Genomic DNA, 21,218 nt, shown 5'->3' on the forward strand with positions numbered 1-21,218 from the left:
GGTACATCTTCAAACGCGTCACATATTTGAAGCAGCGAATACGAAATTAAATCAAGATTGTTGTAATAGATTGCAGTGAGTAGAAGAAAAATGACATTCAAAATATTTAATAAACATTTTGATCGCGTCTGTGCGTAATCCGTTTAAAAACAATTTCCTTTACTGTAATTAATCAATTAAACAATCCCTCATACAGACAACACAACAACACTTCATTTGGTAATCACACTGTCGTCAGATCTTCAGGATTGCTGAAGGTGGCAGAAATCTGTAACACATCACAGTCGACACGAAATGTTCCGAATGGTGCCGGCTTTAAACGACCAGGACTTCGAGGCTTGCGACCAACTTACAGGGGTTGGAGAAACTCATGGAAATGCAAAGAGAAACATGTGGTTCAACATAACTCCAATAAATCCAGAAGCCAGTAAAACCTAAAAATGGGCTGTTGTTTTTGAGCACAAACGGCACCTCAATACATTACAAGTGGTCTGTTTAGTTGTGAGTGAATTATGTCGGAGCTATGTGTATTCGGAAGTGGAAAGATTGTTCGTGCTCGCTCCGTGGCTGCTTAAGTAACCAAGGCAGCATAAGTTATTGGTGTTTCACGGCACACGACATCGAAGATTTACTCCGCGTACAAGAAAATCGAAAAAATATCATCTGCTAAGACCCAGCGTGGACAAATGTGTGCATCGAATGTGTGTCTGGGACGGTCATTGAATACTGTGACGAAAGCTAAGAGGACGGAAGCTGCAAAAATCACTGGAGAACTGAAAGCCGTACTCGAAAACCCTGTCAGCAAGAAAACAACATGAAGGGAGCTCCATACGCTTGGAATTAAAGGGTGACCTGGAAACCCAAAACCTTAAGTCAGTGAGACGAATGTTCTTAAGAGGAAAACGTGTTTGTGCAGTCGTAAAATCCAGAACTATCGAGCAACGGAAGAAAGTAATATTGTAGAATAAGTGTTGTTTCACACTATTTCCAACTTCTGGCTGAGTTTACGTCCCAAGAGTGAAACATGACTTGGTTTCGGTTGTGATTTGAGCAGCCATATCGTGGTGGTGATCCATGATCCGTATGATTACTCAGCAAGCTCGCATTTCTGCCACGGATTGTATTATTTTGGTTGATCAAATCCATCACATGGTACAATGTTAGGCATTTGGCACTCAATGCTGAAACTATGTTCCAGGAGACAGCACCCCTGTTCACAAAGCTTGCATCGTTCAGGACCAGAGTTGTTAGCACAAGGACGAACTGAACGGTCGAGTCTCCACTGGCCACAAGTCATCAGGTATCAATATTGTTAAACCTTTGTGGCCTACTTTCGAGAGAAAGGTGCATAATCGCTACTCACCCCTGTCATCATTACCTGAACTTGCCACTGTTTTGCAGAATCAATTGAAAACCATGTATTACCTATGTTTATCCTCTTCGAGACGCTTGGAGGCTAATTAGAATGCCAGCTGTTTTTATACGTCATTACGTTGGTAACCATTACGTTGGTAACCATGCGGCCCTAGTTGCAGCCTCACGATGTTTGTATTGGCTCTTACGGAAAAAAATTTGGCGACCACGACATTGTAATATCACCCTGTTAATAGATTCAGCCAATAAGTCCAATTTAAATAAATCCTGTCAAAATAGACAAAGCAAATTCATTTTGTTTTATACACAAAGCGAAATCAGTATCCATATATCTTTACCAATTAAATTTAATGTTAATCTGCATAAGATTGCGCTGCATAATGCTTTACCAGCCTAAAAATCCGAAGGAATATGTGTCACTGAGGTGCAAAAACTAACAGACTCGTCTATTGGTTCATTGGTGTATTACACCGTGACGATCGTGTCACTAAGGTAGACACCCAAACAACTAAGGCCAGGCGACTCCTAAAACATTAAATCACAATATCTTCTTTCTTCTTAGTGATCCAATTTTGATGTAATAGTGCCTGTACGTTGGCCCAGTCTAAACCCAAGTTACGTGAGAAAACCCGGTGAAAATTCGTCTACTAATTTACGAGGTTAATTTCTTCAGAACAGACAAATACTAATGTTTTTAATATAACAGTAAATGACGATATGTTTTTCTCAGTGATCATATTTTGATGAAATAAAGTATATACGTACCCCATCCAACTCTCAAGTTATCATTGAAGACCTCATATTAAGTTAGATCGCTGTGGAGATTAGTGTGTTCAGAGAGATAGACACGACGGTTTAGGATTGAAACCTGAAAGTCAAGGGAAGGCAGGATTCGGGTACGATTGTGGACGGGGCCGTAATCAGTTACTATAGGTTGCCTTTTACAGTTACATACAATTAATTTAACCCAGTTAATCCAGACTCAACAATAAATAAAAATACCACACGTTATTAATGAAAGTACAATCAACTGTGTAAATAATAGTGTTTTCAGTGAGTTATAATTTTAGCAAATCACCATTAAATACAGATACAGCAGATAACGTTTTAAAAGCAAGCCACTTTGATCTGGGCAGAAGCACTTACACACCAAGAATGGCAACAAACTAAGAATTGTTTGAAACTCGTGGCAACTTACAAATTACAGGTGCTGAAATATTAAAGGCGAGGCGCTACAAGCACAGTAGACGGCATCAGACGCCAAGAATGACAGTAAATAAGGTTATAAAGGCTTACTGCGTAAGTACAAATACCAAATTAGAATTTAATGGCAAGCGAGCACAATCACGGCTGAAGGCCTTACACGCCAAGAATGGCAATAAATAAAAAAAAACACAAACCTGCTGTAAATTAGAAAATACAAAAGCTAAAGTTAGTTTAATGAAACAAGCAACTGATCCAGACGGTGCTCCAGGAATCGATCTCTGAGAAGGTCTGTCAACAAATACTCTCGCGAGCGATGAGACAGGTAGGCATTCACTGCATTGACTGCATAAGGTGGTATTTCAGACTAGTAACAATCCAATGAATGACTAATGAAAATTTTTCTGAAGCTACCTGACGTCGGATAAACCAAATACAAAGATGGAACAATACGCCAAAGCCGGATCCTCCGGTCTGCACTACGTCCCCAGACTACTGTGTTAATCACAATGGTGGAGGTTTCACTACTTGGACTGAAATGCACTCATCTTAAAACCTTGTGGATCCGGTTTACGACGAGGTCGTGCACCCTCCTGACCACAGCCCTTTCATCCGGCAGTCTCATGCATGCTGCCTGTGGTCCTGGCATGTTCTGGCACTGCACGGTCCTGGCTCCTCCTAAGTCCCCAACCGAACTGGCACCCTCACACGAACTGGAACAACGACGACGTGGCCCCAAAGATAGGGCAACAGTTACTACATACGGATAACCGCCGCTGCTGCCACTAGCGGACAGGCAACGCTTGCGAAACCGAATGGCCCCAGTCAACACGAGAAGAAGAAGAACAATCGCAACCATGCCAACTAAACGATACCGTCTCGTATCCAACAGAGGGCGGAAACCTACAAACAGCACCAACGGGAGCCACAGCACACAAGGAAAATATACGTAATTACGATATTTTTTCCATGATCCAGTTTTGATGAAATAAATACTATCGTGTACCCAACGTAAGTTCCAGTTATTTGTGAAAAGCCCATAGTAATTGTCGAGGTAGTTTAAGAGATTATCGTGTTTAAACAAACATACAGACAGGTTCAACGATTATGCAGTTTTATTACTAGTATGGACGAATAAGGTGTTATTTGTTATATACGTACTAAAACATGCGATTTTTATAGTCGAGAGGGTGTAAGACGAGCTTTGACAGCTCCTAGGAAGTTGCTTGCTTTCAACTGCGGAGCTCAAACGGCAGCTGGCGAAAACGGTAGTCGTCTACAGAGGTATGACAACACAGGTGTCACACGGACATTTGCAAAACCCTGTTACTTTATTGCCTGAAGTAGGCCCGCGAAGCTGCCTCGTCACAGCGAGGTAACAAATTACGCCGACTCATCTATGGACTTGTTTTCTTTTTTTTTTTTTTATAGATAATGACACATCGGGACGGGAAACCTCATTGTTGACTGTTAAAACAATCGATAAGTTATAAGTTAACAGTTTCACACAAAGTTATAATGTTATAGATCATGGGCCGAAATATGGAATAATTTATGACGTGAGGGTTTTTAAGATTGTTCGTATATAATAAAAGTAATTATGATTGCTCTTAGAATAATGTATCTATTTCAGTTGAATCATTGGGAAAAATACGTAGATACCCAATGACGGCAACTGGGTCTTTCGAGGCTCCTTTTTTTGTCACGGCTGATGGCTAAGTAAGTGTATGGAACACATTTAAGGGCTGCACATACGTGAAATAAGTTAAAATGGAAATAATTGTTAATTAAATACAGTATTTTGGGGTTCTACATTATGTAACATGAAGTAGTTGTCATTTGGACATGGAGTAACGAGTATTTAACAGCCGTTTGTCATCGACAGCAGGTGATGCTCTGTTATCCATTTGGATCAGATGTAATATAGCACCAGTTTTGTCCTATGTCAGAATAATACACTTTTAATACGTAGGTGGAAAGGGAACTTCGAAGTCAACAGAAGCTGTATCGACAAATTTTTTGGCCACTCTTCATACACTGCTAACTTATTATATACTTCTTCGTCTATACCTATCTTCTTTTCCAAAACATACATATTCCTCTTTTTCTCAAATCGAACACCCTCCTTAACTTAACCGCCTTCTACGTCATCTTATATGAAGATGAATCTAGCAATGAATTGACATTGTTTGATCAAAAGTACCCGGACAGTCCAGTAACATTCAAAACGAGTCACTTCAGACGCAGATACCACCGCACCACCCACAAAAAAAGGCGAGATGTGTTGTCAGCTGAGTAGCAGTAACAGCCGAATACATCATTCAGGACAGCCCACTGACTTCATTGGATGTAATAAATGTATCCGAAACATTTCAATCCTCCTATAGCTGCCCATGTTGACTGTTAATGATGTGATTTTGAAGTGGAACGGCGAAGAACCAACCACAGATAAAATAAGACCAGCCAGACTTCATGTAATGGCCGAGAGTATTGCAAAAAATGGTAGTAGAATATCGTAAGAAATCAGCGGAAAGAATCAGTTGCATTCCAAATTCACTGTCTGTAGAGAGCTAAAAAGAACATGATACAAAGATCGAGAAGCTCCTCATAAGTTACAAATTTCTGTAGCTAGGCTATACGATACTTCAGAGAGTGCAAGGAGCGACTGAATGAAAGTGAGTTACTTCGTGTGAAGGATCACACCTAATCCTGAGAGTGTACGATAGATGTGTTTCGGTATGGCGGATGTCTAAAACCGCTACCTGCCAGTATGTGTAGTGTCAGCCGTGAAGCACGAAGCAGATGCTGTTATGTCGGTGTTTTTCGAGGAAAGGTTGTTGGCATTTTATTGCGCAGGGGGGTAGAAGGCCATACGGGCCGACATGGAGCAGGAGAAGCGCCACAGGGAATTTTAATTTCCACTCTCTATACTTCTACAAATAAATTATTTAAACTTTCTCAGCATGACCGTGAAGGGTTTAGAAATCACATTCATAGAAGTGGGCCGGCTGCTGTGACCGAGCGGTTCTAAGCGCTTCAGTCCGGAACTGCGCTGCTGCTATGGTCGCAGGTTCGAATCCCACCTCGGGATGTGCGTGATGTCCTTAGTTTAGTTCTAAGTCTAGGGGATTGTTGACGTCAGATGTTAAGTCCCATAGTGCTTAGAGCCATTTCAACCATAGAAGTGGAAGTTCAAAAACATAAAATAAATTTCTTACGTGTGAAATTTCATCTTTTTTCCCTTACTGTTGGCTGCATTTGTTGATGTAGGTACACTTTTCTTCATATGAAAGAGATCCTTTGATAAATTTTGCACAGCATACAAACTTTACCTGTAGGTCTATTACCCTAGAATTTATTTACTTTATGAAAAAATGAGTGAGCTGTTACATTTTAATCTTCATGTTTAGAAAAAAACTCAAATTTTATAACTAATTATCTCAATTTTTACCACAGTTTCAAATAGATTTGGAAAATTCTATAGTTTCATACATCGGTTGTATGCTGTGCAGGAGAAAGGGTATCTGTTTTACCGCTGGAATGTTCTATCCGAAGCCACACCATCATTATTATGTCCTGGGAAAAAATCACAGCTGTAGTTTTCTCTTGCTTTCATCCGTTCGCAGTACCAGCTTAGCAAGGCTGTTTATGTTGATGTTACAAGACCAGATTAGTCAGTCATCCAGACTGTTTGCCGCTGTAGCTATTGAAAGTCAGCTGCCCCTCTTCATGAATCACACGTTTGTCTGGCCTCTCCACAGGTACCCCTCCGTTGCGGTTTCTCCTATGGTACGGCAAGCTGTATCGCTGAGGCTCGAAAGTCATCCAACCGACGGCAAGGTCCATTTTTCATGAGGGGATTGCATGAAATATATATTGCATGATAAGTATTACTTTAATACCACCTAATAACAACAAAAAAGTACTTTTTTTTCTTGCAGTAAGCGTTTCGCCTTTGTAATTTTTAAGACATCTACACCGGCTTGGAATACGAAATAGCATATATCTGTGTTTAAACTATTTTGGTTTACATTTCTGAGATTCTTTTTATTTAGAGAATATACACTTATTCCCATTCGTATTGATCAATGCTGTAGTGACAGTATAAATTTCTACATATTTAATTTGAGGATTCTGGTCTGCATGTATTCTTTTTCCTGTTTTAGAGCTGTTCTTCTCCTGCTCTCTGTCATGTGAAACTTCGTTTTCGCAGCACTACGAAAATAATATAATTGTTGTCTGCATAATCACCTAAGACCCAGTCATTGTGAAACTCTCTCTCTCTCTCTCTCTCTCTCTCTCTCTCTCTATCTCTCTCTTTCTCCTCTTTCTCTTTCTCTCTCTCACTCTCTCTCTCTCACACACACACACTCATACACCCAAACACAGGGACAACTAATTTTACAAGGCACACTCAGGAGCTGGTAGTAAAATTCAAAATTTGGCAATACCACCCAAAACGTATACAAAACTTCGTTTGCAAGTGTTGTGAAAACGAAGTTGCGTGCGGCAGAAGGCAGACGAAAAACAACTGTAAAACTGCGAAGGAACGCATGTAGACCAGCATCTATGAAATTTGTAAGAGAAATTTATACCAACACTGTATCACATATAAGGAAGACTGTTTATAATCGTATTGTATTGTATGGAACTGGGGACCTAGAAATGACGGAGAAGCTTCGTCCCCACCGTAGCCCACAGTGGTACACAACCCCACAACAGGGTACAGTAGTCCACTCACCTCACCATCGCCACACACCGAACTCAGGGTTATTGTGTGATTCGCCCACCAGTGGAACCCCCAGGGAACGTCTCACAACAAACGAGTGTAAGCCCAATGTTTTCGTGGTGGAGTGATTATGGTATACACGTACATGGAGAAAGTGTTTGCGCAGAAATCGCCGAAAAATGTAACTGAGATGGAATAAGGGGAACCAGCCTGCATTCACCGAGAAAGATGGAAAACCGCCTTAAAAACCATCCACAGACTGGCCGGCACACCGGACCTCAACACTAATCCTCCGGGCGGATTCGTGCCGGTGAACGTCACGTCTTGGCGCCCGGAAAGAAGTGCGTTAGACCGCACGGCTAATCGGGCGGGCTTTTATGATGATGATGATGATGTTTGCTTTGTGAGCGCTCAACTGCGTGGTTATCAGCACCCGTACAATTATCCAACCTTTGCTCAGTCCAATTTCGCCACTTTCCTGGATGATGATGAAATGATGAGGACAACACAAACACACAGTCATCTCGAGGCAGGTGAAAATCCCTGACCCCGCCGGGAATCGAACCCGGGACCCCGTGCTCGGGAAGCGAGAACGCTACCGCGAGACCACGAGCGGCGGACGGGCGGGCTTTTATAACCATACTATACAATTTCGAAGTGTACAGCAAAATACACTCCTGGAAATTGAAATAAGAACACCGTGAATTCATTGTCCCAGGAAGGGGAAACTTTATTGACACATTCCTGGGGTCAGATACATCACATGATCACACTGACAGAACCACAGGCACATAGACACAGGCAACAGAGCATGCACAATGTCGGCACTAGTACAGTGTATATCCACCTTTCGCAGCAATGCAGGCTGCTATTCTCCCATGGAGACGATCGTAGAGATGCTGGATGTAGTCCTGTGGAACGGCTTGCCATGCCATTTCCACCTGGCGCCTCAGTTGGACCAGCGTTCGTGCTGGACGTGCAGACCGCGTGAGACGACGCTTCATCCAGTCCCAAACATGCTCAATGGGGGACAGATCCGGAGATCTTGCTGGCCAGGGTAGTTGACTTACACCTTCTAGAGCACGTTGGGTGGCACGGGATACATGCGGACGTGCATTGTCCTGTTGGAACAGCAAGTTACCTTGCCGGTCTAGGAATGGTAGAACGATGGGTTCGATGACGGTTTGGAAGTACCGTGCGCTATTCAGTGTCCCCTCGACGATCACCAGTGGTGTACGGCCAGTGTGAGAGATCGCTCCCCACATCATGATGCCGGGTGTTGGCCCTGTGTGCCTCGGTCGTATGCAGTCCTGATTGTGGCGCTCACCTGCACGGCGCCAAACACGCATACGACCATCATTGGCACCAAGGCAGAAGCGACTCTCATCGCTGAAGACGACACGTCTCCATTCGTCCCTCCATTCACGCCTGTCGCGACGCCACTGGAGGCGGGCTGCACGATGTTGGGGCGTGAGCGGAAGACGGCCTAACGGTGTGCGGGACCGTAGCCCAGCTTCATGGAGACGGATGCGAATGGTCCTCGCCGATACCCCAGGAGCAACAGTGTCCCTAATTTGCTGGGAAGTGGCGGTGCGGTCCCCTACGGCACTGCGTAGGATCCTACGGTCTTGGCGTGCATCCGTGCGTCGCTGCGGTCCGGTCCCAGGTCGACGGGCACGTGCACCTTCCGCCGACCACTGGCGACAACATCGATGTACTGTGGAGACCTCACGCCCCACGTGTTGAGCAATTCGGCGGTACGTCCACCCGGCCTCCCGCATGCCCACTATACGCCCTCGCTCAAAGTCCGTCAACTGCACATACGGTTCACGTCCACGCTGTCGCGGCATGCTACCAGTGTTAAAGACTGCGATGGAGCTCCGTATGCCACGGCAAACTGGCTGACACTGACGGCGGCGGTGCACAAATGCTGCGCAGCTAGCGCCATTCGACGGCCAACACCGCGGTTCCTGGTGTGTCCGCTGTGCCGTGCGTGTGATCATTGCTTGTACAGCCCTCTCGCAGTGTCCGGAGCAAGTATGGTGGGTCTGACACACCGGTGTCAATGTGTTCTTTTTTCCATTTCCAGGAGTGTATTACCTCAGAACTAACACCGTCAACGAAACTAACCAAAGCCATACCATTGGTTCTTAGATGTCTTTTATGCAAAAAGCAAACTTGGCAACAACTTCAGTGACTATTTTGTTTGATGTTAATATTTTATGAACTGGATGATGGGGAGGACTACTATGAGCAATGATATGTTTGTTATGAGGACTGATCAATGCCATTACCAAATATCAGTGCACAGCAAGAATTTCCTCTCCTCAGCAGAATATGCACTTATTTGAGAGGTTTGATAGGTAGGAGATGAGATACTGGTGGATGTAAAGCTGTAAGCGCAGGTCGTGAGTCGTAGTTAGATAGGCCAGTCACTAGAGAACCTATCCCGTAAGAACCAAACTTCCCAGGTAGTAGTCCCAGTACGGCAGTTTCAGTCTACCATTGCAAAGGTTTACAAGTCCACAGCAAAAGCCGGTCAAGAGAAAGTAGAGGTGTTACGTGAGGAAATAAGTGAGTATTCAATTTCCGAAAGGCAATGATAATTTTATGTTCTTGAATTAACCCGTGGCCATTGTAGGGTAGATTCTGTGGAGAGTCTAGGTATGAGGAAAGTTATGGGATAAGCACGTCTATAAACCTGCTGTATGATTTATTTTAGGATATGAGACATCGTGCTCCAAAATCACACTGGAGGAAGATAAATTTGTTCAGCCAGAGACAGACGGGGTTGCGTCAAAAATTAAGCAAATATTTTAGAACGGAAGTGTGAACCGTACCCAGGAGGAAGATAATTACTTTTACCAGAGATTAAAATTGATAGAATTCAAGGAGATTAAGATTAAGAGAAGGGTGTGTGAGACCAAGTGCTGGATCAGATATTTAGGATAGAACTGTAGCAAGTGTAAATGTTCAATGCGGTGTCTAATGACTTAAGCAGCAGAAGAGGTTCTGTAGAAGACAAGTGGAATATAACTAGAAAGGTCATTAAATATGGATGAACAGTAAACTATACGCACATTCATAATAGTAACACAAACGCAAGGATCGGAACATACTAAGCTCTGTGACAAAAGAATTAATAATAATAATCATAATAATAATGCCAAGAGTTATATATAACGTTGTTAAGCTTGATTTTAAGCCCTGAGATTTCCGACTGCTGCGATACAGCTCTAAAGTTTTTTTTCCCCCTATAGCTACGTTTAATACCACGAAAGTTACTCGCTGACATTCTAAATTACCTCCAATCATCCTGTGCTTTCCTTTCTTCAGTCTTTTCCATAAATTAGTTACCGTGGCGATTCTGTGCAGATCCTCATCATGTCGCATCAGTAGAAATAATTCTCAGTGAGCAGCCGGTTCCAGCCTTTATCGACAATATCAAATACATAGCACAGGAGAGTTATATTACGATCTGCCAAGACTTTCGATAAAGACACAGAATTATTTTACAGGCCACTACGTAATGTCAAAAAGGTCGAAACTGATTGTTCTTCAATCCAGTAAGGGAACTTCATATTTTCATTGTTCACTGTTTTTAATTAAATATGAGGTGGATTGTAGCGACTGCTATAATGGATGCTCTGCAGAGAGAAATGTTTAAGAAATCTCAGAGTTAACTGTAGGAGAAATCTGTCCAGCTTACAGGAGAATTAACTTTTATTTGGTCGGTGCGAGAGCATCACAGAGATGCTCCACAAACCCCAATGGCAGTCGTTATAAGAGAGTCGTTGGGCATCACGGAGAGGTTTAATATTAAAATTTCGAATGAGTACGGCCCGTGAAGTGTCGTAAAACATATTACTTCCTCTCACATCTCGGTCTCGCGGTAGCGTTCTCGCTTCTCGAGCACGGGGTCCAGGGTTCGATTCCCGGTGGGGTCGGGGATTTTCACCTGCCTCGAGATGACTGGGTGTTGCTGTGTCGTCTTCATCATCATCATTCATTCTCATTACGGTCGGAGGAAGGCAATGGCAAACCACCTCCACTAGGACCTAGCCTAGTACGGCGGTGCGGGTCTCCCGCATCGTTTCCCTACGCTCTGTCAAGGAGTACGAGACTTCATCATCATCATCACATACATCTTGCAAAATGACTACGATGAGAAAATTCGAGAAATTAGAGCTAATAGAATCGCTTGCCGACAATCGGTCTTCTCAAGCGCCATTCGTGCGTAGAACAGAGAATGGAGGAGAAGTTTTTTTTTTTTTTTTCATCATTCTTCTGACTGGTTTGATGCGGTCCGCCACGAATTCCTCTCCTATGCTAACCTCTTCATCTCAGAGTAGCACTTGCAACCTACGTGCTCAATTATTTGCTTGACGTATTCCAGTCTCTGTCTTCCTCTGCAGTTTTTGCCCTCTAGAGCTCCCTCTAGTAACAAGTAAGTCATTCCCTAATACCTTAACAGATTTCGTGTCATCCTGCCGCTTCTCCTTATCAGTATTTTCCAAATACTCCTTTCCTCTCCGATTCAGCGAAGACTTCTTCATTCCTTACCTCATCAGTCCACCTAATTTTCAACATACGTCTGTAGCACCACATCTCAAGTGCTTCGATTCTCTTCTGTTCCGGATTTGCCATAGTCCATGTTTAACTACCATACAATGCTGTACTCCTGACGTTCATTCTCAAAAATTTCTTCCTCAGACTAAGGCTAATATTTGATATTAATAGACTTTACTTGGCCAGGAATGCCTTTTTGCCAATGCTAGTCTGCTTTTGATATCCTCCTTGCTCCATCCGTCATCGATTATTTTACTGCCTAGCTAGCAGAATTCCTTATCTTCATCTACTTCATGACCTTCAAATTTTTCAATTTACCGTAAGTTCATACTGTGTTCACATTACACTGTTTTTCCGTTCAGCATATCAGGTAATTCTTCTTAACTTCCTCTCAGGATAACAATGTCATCAGCGAATCTGTCATTGATATCCTTTCACCTTGAATTTAAATTCCACTCCTGAACTTTTCTTTTAGTTCCATCATTGCTTCCTCAATGTACAGATTGAACAGTAGGAGAGAAAGAATACATCCTTGTCTTACACCCTTTTTTAATACGAGTACTTTATTGTTGGTCGTCCAGTCCTATTATTCCCTCTTGGCTGTCGTACATATTGTATTTGACCCGTCTCTCCCTATAGCTTACCCCTACTTTTTTCAGAATTTCGAACATCTTGCACCAATTAATGGTAACAGAAATACTCTCCGCCATACACCTTCAGGTGCCTTGCTGACTACTGACGTAGATGCAGATGCTGAAGCAAAATTTAAAATTCTAAATTACGAAATGTAGATGTAATACCACTGTGAAGCGTACAAATAGGACAGATGAATGATAGCACTAAATAGAATGCCTATACAACACGAATAACAAGTTTCCGAAAGATGGAAATGCGATGAATGACGACGAGCAAGAATCCATGATCGAACTTTGAAACCAATGGAATGAGGACGATATCTGTGAACTAAGAAGTTCTATGAATATGTTGATAATCTTTGAAGCGAAAGCTTTACCACAATTTCCAAAAGATATGAGCGTCACATTATCGATGAAAGTAGATACATGTCAAAAATTCGAACAATCAATTTTAGATATGTTACCTTAGTGTGCGTTCTTTCTACCTGATGAATGGAAGAATTTAAAAAAACACAAGAGGTACCAGTAACCGTCTGCTTTCTTTCGGAAAAGAAAACATACTATAAAAACAATTCAGATTTTCGGCAAAATAATGGAAATAAATATAAAGAAATAACGACTAACTTCTAAGTATTTGTAGAACTGCAATAATGTTACAGAAACCGACATGGAAAATGTGGTGTCACCGCCAGACACCACACTTGCTAGGTGGTAGCCTTTAAATCGGCCGCGGTCCGTTAGTATGCGTCGGACCCGCGTGTCGCCACTATCAGTGATTGCAGACCGAGCGCCGCCACACTGCAGGTCGAGAGAGACTTCCTAGCACTCGCCCCAGTTGTACAACCGACTTTGATAGCGATGGTTCACTGACAAAATACGCTCTCATTTGCCGAGGCGATAGTTAACATAGCCTTCAGCTACGTCATTTGCTACGACCTAGCAAGGCACCATTACCAGTTACTATTGATACTGAATCATGTACCGTCAAGAGCGACGTTCACCATTAATGGATTGAAGTTAAGTATTCCACCAGCTACGTCCGTTTTTTCTAAATTCTAATTTCCTTGTCCTGTTCCAGAGCACACGCCAGCCTGCGTGAGCTAAAACGCGTGCCTTTCGGCTTCCTCTAGTAACACGGTGTTGGCTCTCCTGCCAAACACAACAGAAAAAACTGTTTGCAATCCTGAGACGCTAAAGCCAAAAATACAATTTTTGACATCCACCAAAATCAAATTACATATATGAGATTGGAACAGAAGAAAAACACGTTTGTGTTAACGATAGTTTAAGGTTAGACTGCAGTTTATCAGCGATGTTGTTTCATTTGTTTATAGTAGACCCTCATTCCATGATGTTAGGTGGTGGTGAATGCAGTGGATGTTGTTACTCCAGGAACGTCAGCTACTCATATAGCTGCTCAAATTGTGCAGTAAACTTTCATTAAGTTAAAACATCGTTAGCATTCACCGCCATTACTATATGAGGGTCTGAGGATGGTCAAAAGCTGATCGAAACGTTACCCTCAAAATATCAGGTTTGGGGTCGAGATTGTTTATGTCCATTTTTAAAGAGTTTTTTGCAAGATAGCTGTTCTCGAAGAGAAATGTTCTTGAACATTAATAAAGGGTATTATGCTTCAAAGAAATGTAATCCGGTTACGTCTCGCATACGTAGACAGATTAGTGAGACTACAGTGGACTTTTCACGGCTTTTAGCACTTAGTAGTATTACTTCCAGTGGCAATGACACGATGAAATGCGTTGATGAACTTTACCACATCACTGCAGTACGGCTCATGATGGACGTAACTCTACCGCACGTATTCCAGCGTGATCTCTTCATCTTTATTTTTACTTCTGACAAATATTAGCGCATTGTGGGAACTGATTATAGTTGTGATGCCTTAGTGTCAATTTATGGCGTTTTGCGTTTATTTTACGTGAACTAGTAATGTATACGTTTCGTAACTGTTGGATCAAGGCAATCAGATGTAAATTTCTACATCTTGCTCGAATAATAACGTTTGAAGGCACAATAATAGGGAATTGCTACACTTATTCAACGATATCGAGAAATGGTAGAGAACAGAAGCAATATTAATAAAATTACTAAGTCGTTAATATCTTCCTACCTGCTTCAGTTCTAGAACATACTACTAAGAATTTAAGAACTTCTATAGTATAGGAAACGTGCACAATTACTTCATCTGGTCGATACTTCACATGGCTTTAAGGATAAGCGAATCCTTGTCTGCAAGCCGAACCAAAGGATTTTTTTTTTTGCTTGCGCTTGTTTATTTACTGATTCCAGTGGTGTTTGGTTTGGTGCAAGTTGTACTAGACTGAAAATCACTCCAGCCTGCTTGGAAGAAGAAAGCTAACCTTAAATATATATTTTAGCCAAACATGTTAGTAAACGGTTAGTAAAAGTGGTTGTTCGTAAAACATTTATTTCGTTTTGGACAAGTATAAATAACTCACATACTTTGTAAGATTAAAAAATCGTAGCTCATGTACAGTACGGCTAAAATGTCTCACCTGTCGCTATCATTAATTGAAAAAATGAGGACAACACGTGAACCTAAAGTAGAATTTATAATAAATTTAACAATCAACTCATGCAGTGGTTCATTCGTTGCCTCAGACAGTAAGTGACGGAAATTTAAAACGTGGTTTGACGTAGTTTGGTGTATCATGTACATTTACGGCTACCATCAGAAGAGAAAGTATTGATATGGTGTCAAAGTAGAAGAAGAAAGCATATTAATAGAGAATAAATATTTGGAGGAAAAACAGCTTTACAAAATAATTATTTTATGTTGAAGTGCAAATGCATTCTAACAGCTTAATACGGAGTTATAAAGTCGATAACAAAACTGACATTCCAATATTGATAAGAGAATACACAGCCAGGCCGGGAGATAACCCACTGTGCCTTGGAAATGGTTAGTGCTAAGGAATAGCTGGTGTAACCTACAATTCTACGTCATTTATATAAGGTAAAGAGAAGGTTAATTAATTAGAGATAATTTACCGTGAGATGTCCACCAGTAAATCCGTCATATTTTAAATTATATTTGTTGTTAACGTTACAAAACTTGTCATATGATTGGTCCCTACACTTAGCGACGATCAGTATTTTCCATTCTAGAGATGTTAGTTTCCTGGACATTCGAACAGTAACAAAGAGCAAAATAAACACATACATCGATTCTATTTATCTGCAAATAACGATAGTAGCATTATATTTCCGTCGCTGTGCATACGTGAATAAATAGAGCATTTTTTTCGATGCCTTATTGATACGGAGATCCACTTGTGTTATGACCCACAGTAAACTTGCGTAAGACATTTATATCACTATTAATATTATGATTTTGGCGACTACGTTTTCAACGCTACAGATGCCTTTCATTCTGTTACTTTCAGCTTCTTACTTCACAGTTACATGCATAACGCACACATATACACGGGGTTTGCGCCAAAGTATACCATGTAAAAAACACTTTGTCATTCAAAATATCTTCCAGTCCCATGGGAAGGATAAATAAAAGTCCTGTATAGTTTTCAATAAAATATTACACCATTCTTTCTGAGGAATAGTTGCAAGTTCTGACTACGATAGTGGAGGTGCATAGCGATCACATGTCCTTCTCTTGGATGTAGACAGCCAAGGATCAAAAATATTGTGATATGGTGACTGTGAAGGGCAGGAGAGATGCGATAAATCATCCTCGAGCTCATAAATCTAGTGCTGGTCTACCTAATGATCCAAAATGATCACATAGTCTTTGGAAGTAATGCTACCTTGCAGGGTAACCATGGAGCCCATGGATTACTATGATATTGCCTCCCGGATCATCACCGAACTTTAACCATCTTCACTCTTGGGGAAAAAACAATTCGGAGCGGAGTTGAAAATAGTATGAAACAAGACTCATCCGATCAAATGACTTCCTTCCATTGCTACATAGTCCAGGTTATATGGCTCCGGCACAACGTGTTCACGTTACGGGCATTTGAATCACTCATGAATGGTTTAGAAATTCCAAGTCGCATTTCAGTCACCAGCTTATGGTGCTCTCTTGATGATTCTTGCTGCTGACAGCGTTCGCGTGCGCGGCATGTAGTTCTGCAGTCGATTTTGCAGCTGTCGTACTCTTATTTTTAGGAATCCTCTTCAATAACCGATTGTCACGATGACAAAGGTCACAGTCCCATTCGCGTTATGACTTAGTTGGTGACGTTTTCCGCTTTTTTCTGTTTGCGGTGTAAATGTTCCACAGGGTTTCTCATGGAACAGTTGGCTTACGTTGGCCATCCAAGCAAGCACCATACGAAAACCGACAATTTGGCGACGATAGAATTCACTTAGCTACGATTTCATCCAATCACAACTGCACAGAACACTGTTGTAACCACGACTGAGACTGGCAACGTGTAGAAGTCACAGCACAGCAGTTGTTCGCGGTCAAAACCAACGACGCGATCTGCAGGCTTAGCGGGCATATGCTTTTATATTCTAGCATGCACCTATCGCGGTGCTTCTATATTTTTTTCCAACCCGTATACCTTGAAAGATGTTCTCATCGAGGATACAAACCAAATCACATCTTGGCATAAGTAAAATATAAACACTGATTACTGCATTACTTCCGGGTAGCGTCTTTGATTAGTAATCAAAACGACTTCGGTCCCGGGATCGAACCATGCGACCGCTTAAATTCTGAATAAAACTAATTATAATCATCAGCAATGGCGGCAGATGGCTTATGGCATAAGAAGTCATCCTCGTTTAGCCAACGGCCTTGTCAAAGAGAGTGGAGGGGCCGACAAAGATTCAGACCGCTCTCTTGTACTTGGAATGAGAATCTGCCCCTAAAGGTGCAAAAATCCGCAATGATCAAAGGCATCTGGATGCAGGAGGCAATGGAAACCACTGCAATAATCACACGTAGTGTGTATCCACAGCAATGCACGCTGTAATTGATGAAAATGCCACGCTGATCTCCCATTGCCAAAAGAATCCGTAATATCAATCATTCTGATCTCCGGGAGGCGACGGTCAAGGCGGAGGAAACTACAAGAGAAAGATTGAATAACCAACGAAAGGACAACGTCGTACGTGTCGGGGCGTGGAATGACGGAAGTTTTAACGTGGTAGGAAAAGTAGAAAATCTGAAAAGTGAAATGAACGGCTCATTGATAGAGTGAGGTCATAAAAGTGAAATGAAAAAAAAAGGACAAGGATTTCTGGTCAGATGAAAATAAGATAACAACAAAAACATAAGAGAATGGTATGCTGGGTGTAGGATTTTTTATGAATAGGAAGGCAGGGCAAAGAATGCGTTACTGTGAATACCTCAGGTATAGGGTTGTTCACATGAGACTCGACAGCAAACAAACACATACAACGATAGTTCGGGTATACGAATGGACGTAGCAGCATGAAGAAGAAGAGATAGAGGAAGTATATCAGGATACTGAACGGGTAATTCAATGTGTAAAGGGGGAAGAAAATCTAATAGTCACGGGGGACTGGAGTGCAGTTGTAGGGGAAAGAAGGATTACTGGAGAATATGGGCATGGGGCTAGGAATGAGGGAGGAGAAAGACTAACTGAGTTCTGCAATAAATTTCAGCTAGTAATTGCGAATCTTCAAGATTCACAGGAGGAGGAGGTATATTTGGAGAAGGACGGGAGATGTGGGAAGATTTCATTTATATTGCATCATGGTCAGGCAGAGATTGCGAAATCGGATATTGGATTGTAGGGCGTATCCAGGAGCAGATACAGAATCAGATCATAATTTAGTATCGATGAAGAGTAGGAATAATCAATAAGCAAGGAAGTGGGATACGCAGGTCTTAAGAAATGAACAGATACGCTTGAAGTTCTTCAAGGGTGCAGATATTACCATGAGGAATAGATCAGTCAATAGTACGGTTGAAGAAGAACAGCATCTCAAAGAAATGTAATCACAGAAGTTGGAATAAAACATAGGTACAAAGAAGGTAACTGCGAAAAAACCATGGGTACAGAAAAATACTTCAGTAGATCGATGAAAGAAGGCGGTACAAAAAAGTTCGGAGAAATTCAGGAATACAGAAGTACACGTTGCTGGGGATGGAAATAAAAAGGAAGTGTAGGAAAGCTAAGATGAAATGGCTGCATTAAAAACGTGAAGAAATCATAAAAGAAATGACTGTCGGAAGGACCGATTAAGCTTACAGAAAGTCAAAACAACCTTTAGTGAAATTAGAAGCAAGGGTGGTAACATTAATAATGTAGAGAATTACACTCTTAACTGCAGAGGAGAGAGCGGATGGATGGAAGATTGGTCTGATGTGATAGAAGAAGAAAAATGAGTCGATATAGAAGTGATAGCAGAGCCAGTATTATAACCAGAATTTATGAGAGGTTCGGAAGACTTAAGATCAAATAAAGCAGAAGGGATAGATAACATCCCGTCAGCATTTCTAAAAGCATTGGGGGAAATGGCAACAGAAAGCCTATCCACGTTCGTGTGTATGATATATGAGACTGCCGATATACTCTCTGACTTTCGGGAAAAGATCATCCACACATTTACGAATACTGCAAGAGCCGACAAGAGCAACAATTATCGCACAATCAGCTTAACAGCTCATGCATCCTGGTAGATGACAAGGACAGAATACAGAACAATACAGAAGAACGGAAAAGAAAATTGAGGATGTGTTAGGTGACGATCAGCTTGTCTTTAGGAAAGGTAAGGGCACCAATGAGGCAATTCTGACGTTGCAGTTGCAAGACAAAAGAAAAAAAAAGACACTTTCATAGGATTTGTCGAATTGGAGAAAGCATTCTGAACTGTCAAATGGTGCAAGATGGTCGGATTTTTAAAGAAAATATGGGTAAGCTACAGGTCGAGTGAAGGAGAATACACAATAAGTACAAGAGTCAAGAGGGAATGATAACAGTGGAAGACGAAGAACGAAGTGTTGGGATTTAAAATGGTGTAGGACAAGGATACAGTTTTTGGTCCCTACTGTTGAATCTATTCATCTAAGAAGCAATAATGGTAATAAAAGAAAAGTTCAAGAGTCGAAATAAAATTCATGGTGAACAGATATCGAGGATAAGATTCGCTGACCACATTGCTATCATCAGCGAAAGTGAAAAAGGATAACAGGATCTACTCAATCGAATAAATTGTCTAATGAATACAGAACATGGACTGAGAGTTAAATCGAAGAACGACGAATGTAATGTGAAGTAGTAGAAATGAGGCCAGCCAGAAACTTAACATCAGTATTAACGGTCATGAAGTAGAGCAAGTTAAGGATTTCTCCTTCGTAGGCAGCGATATAACCAATGATGGACGGAGCAATAAGGACATCCAAACCATACTGGCACTGGCAAACAGTGTGTTCCGGGCCTGGTGAAGTCCGGTAATATCAAACATAGGCTTTAATTTTACGAAGATAATTCTGATAACGTACGTCTGTAATACAGTACTGAATGGTAGTGAAACCTAGACGGTTGAAAATCAGAGAATCGAAGCATTTGAGATGAGGTCCTACAGAAGAATGTTGAAATTTAGGTGGACAGATAAGGTAAGGATGAGGAGGTTCTGCGCAGAATCGAAGAGTAGAAGAATATATCGAAAAAACTGAGAAAGGGACGGGACAGAATGATATGACATCGGTCAAGACCTCAGGAAAGAACTTCCATGGTAACAGAGGGAGCTGTAGAGGGTAAAAACTGTAAAAGAAGACACAGATGGAAATCTATCCAGCAAATGATTAAAGACTTCGTTTCCAAGTGCTACTCTGAGGATGCCACAGAAGAGTAATTTGTGGCGAATCGCATCAAATCAGTCAGAAGACTGATGACTGAAACTGATAAACAAAAAATACAAAAACAAAAAACACGATTTTGGAACCACTAGTACTGTAATCAATACTCTTAAAGAGGACGTTTATTGAGAATATTATTAAGTAAAATAGTGTTAATAACAGGTTACTAGATTAATATCCGTAAAATTCAGAGAGAAAAACAACGGTACATACGTAATTCTCCGCATGAAATACTTTTGTTTTGTAAGAGCAGGTAAATGTCTGTAAGCATTGGGCTGTTCAGTTAAGTACTTAGGCTGCTCAGGTATATTTGTAATCAGCAAATAAAATTTCGTTGAACCAAAATTTTTGGATCACAAATTGATTATGTAGACGAATGCTCTTAATCACTGTTTGTGGCTCTACGTTCATTCGTTACACTTACTAATGAGAATAGGTTTTAGAACGGATTACAAACACTGTGTGAAAATATCCAGAAGCATAAGCTGCTCCTTGAGTAGGGTTTACGTGGGGATGCTTCCGAGCGCGGACCTCATTACATGTATATTCTCGAGAGTTCTAAAGCAGCCAGGCCACTTGTCATCCCATGAGAAAAACAGAGTGGTTTAGTAGTTAAGTACGAAAGTGAACTTTATGTTAATACGAGTAACTACTGCGTTTCTGTACGGGGGACGCTTTCCATATCATCCAAACTAAAACACAGAAATAGTATACCTCAATCAACATCATTACTGCCTAACCATACAAGTCTCATTGAAGGACTTGGATAATTAACTTTTGTATTTTATTATGTCACGAATGCCGTAGATGGCACCTGCCCTTTGTCATGCCCTCCTGTATTTACTGAGGAAGTTTAAGGATCGGTCCA

This window comes from Schistocerca cancellata, chromosome 3, assembly GCF_023864275.1.
Source record: "Schistocerca cancellata isolate TAMUIC-IGC-003103 chromosome 3, iqSchCanc2.1, whole genome shotgun sequence".
Lineage (NCBI taxonomy): Eukaryota > Metazoa > Arthropoda > Insecta > Orthoptera > Acrididae > Schistocerca > Schistocerca cancellata.